Below are 2,593 nucleotides of genomic sequence, written 5' to 3' on the forward strand. Positions count from 1 at the left end.
AATATGTGGCTTCATATCCAGTGCTATAGAATATGAAAATAAAACACAGAAGAATAGATTAAGGGTCAAACCTAAGACAGACTTTTATTCCCAATGATTGTTTCACAGTCGTGGACATGATCGAACAAACTCAACACACGCGGTCTCAAGACCAACTGACCCAAGTTAACATGAACATATATCTGACTCCAAAAGACATTTCATGGTTAATAATGATTGACAATGCTTTGATCATCCCTGTGTGACAGACAACCGATCATATCAGATCATAGATTCCGTTAAGAATACCCAAATGCTATTTCACGCATGTATATGAACATTAGACATTGATGGTAAACTCTGTGATAACCTGGTCACGATTATGTCGTGCTGTTTAAACAATGCGAATAGAGTATCGACAAAAATAACCAATGTAACAGTTTCAAAGCAACATATGACTGTGGGCCGGGTTCGGAGACAAGGCTTAAACCTAGTCCCAGACTAAAATGCTGTTTGAGCTGGCTTAACTGAAATTCACTTGCACAGACGTAGTTTAAAATAGTCGTGGATTAAGCCTGTTCTGGATTAAACAAAGCCGATTGCAAAATTGAGGATTAGAGCTACTCCAGGACTAAATTGGACTGAATTGAAGCTTAAACTAATCTGCCAAGGAGGCAGGTTTAACTCCCGCTTAGTAGGCTAGGCTACTGTTTGTGAAACTGAGCTTGGATTGTTTGGGAGCATGGACTATTTGGAATATCTAAATGAGGACCAACATGCACGACAAAGGCCAGCCAGACGAATACTGCTTGATAGGAGTGATCCATTGAATCAGTTTGATGAAATAACTTTTCGAGACCGCTTTCGTATGTACAAGGAAAATGCATTGGAGATAATTACTTTGCTTGAGCCTAGACTTTCCTCTCTGTCTCAAAGAGGAGGGCCTGTGTCCAATCAACTGCAAGTTCTGATCACTTTGAGGTTCTTGGCATGTGGAATCTTTCATCGTGAATCTGGTGATTTGTGTGGTGTCAGTGAACCAACTGTATGTAGAATAGTTCAAAGTCTGCAGTGCCATTTGTGAACTGAGGAGTCTTTACATCAAGTTCCCTGATGCTGCTGGGCAAGCCAACTATAAAGTGCAATTCTATGAATATGGGCACTTCCCAGGAGTGATTGGCTGTATAGACGGATGTCATGTTCCCATCAAGTGTCCATCAACTCCTGATGCAGAGGAATACAGGAATCGTAAGAACTGGTTTTCAATCAATTTCAGGGTGTATGCACTCCTAATTTGGAGTTTTCAAACATTGTTGCCCGTTGGAAAGGTGCAACCCATGATTCAAGGATTTTTCTCAACTCTTCATTGTGTGCACAATTTGAGAGAGGACAACATAGTGGATTACTACTTGGTGATAGTGGATATGGTCAGAGTAACTATTTATTCACACCACATCTAAATCCCACAACAGCTGAGCAGCAAAGGTACAACAGAGCTCATATCCGTACTAGAGGGATGGTCGAGCGTATGTTTGGAGTATGGAAAAGTCGATTCCAGTGCTTACGAAATACGCTTACGCTAACTTTTCATGCAGTTATCTTTTTTGGTCTCTGTTGGATGGTAGCAGCTTCATCTCCCAGGGGTGCCATAGCAGATGTGGAGGGTTCAGGCTCGTTGTGAACTGGCTCTTGATTGGTTTCCTCTGGAAAAAAAGACCACTGTTACAAACTCAAATAAACCAATATGGTCCTGTAACCAATTTACTTCCTGAGGTATATTTACCATTTGTGCTCAGTTCTCCATGTTCACTGTCCAAATGGTCATTGTCTGGTATACCATCCAGAGGTTGCTGGTGCTCTATTATACCAGACAGCAAGTCACCCAATTCATCAGATGTGTCCTTTATTGGTGGTCCACCACCTGTAATAAATCGCTCTCTTCTGCTTGCTGCATTCTCTTTTTTTAATCCCAATTTAATGTTCTTCCATAGAACCTATGAAGGCAGATATCATTCATTCGTTTTCTTTTTTGATGTGACAAATAGTAATATGGGAAATCTGAAATACTGGTACTGATAAGGAATAATACAAATAAGTGTGTCTCCTGATAATGTAGGTCATGGTGGAGAAATGATTTTATTTTATATTTCTTTCCCCCTCACATAGGTATGGATCTTCCTTTGTGCAACATATCTTACTCTACCACCATGTTTAACATTCATATGGCCCCTTAAAATAGGTTACTATCATTTTAAAACAGGATATTCATTCAATGTGAATGCTACAAGCAGCAGGAGTATTGTTACAGTATATGAGAGCCAGATTAATTAATCAGATTAATCAATCTGTTTCAGATATGAGAGAAACGGATTGAACTTGACATAAATGTCATGAAATAATTTGGGTAGGGCATAAATAAGCAGGGTATAGGCAACAGGAAACAAACACATATTGTTGTGCCTAATAATGAAGATTAACTCACCTGCAGTTGTTGTACTGTTCTTGTGGTGACATCTTCATTTGCATTGAATTCATTGCCATTTGCAGTCCAAGCACTTCTTTTCTTCTGTTCAATAGCAGCAGTATGGATTTTGCTTTCAATGACTGGATGGTT

Source organism: Nansenia antarctica, assembly GCF_963989245.1.
Source record: "Nansenia antarctica genome assembly, chromosome: 2".
NCBI classification, from domain to species: Eukaryota; Metazoa; Chordata; class Actinopteri; order Argentiniformes; family Microstomatidae; genus Nansenia; species Nansenia antarctica.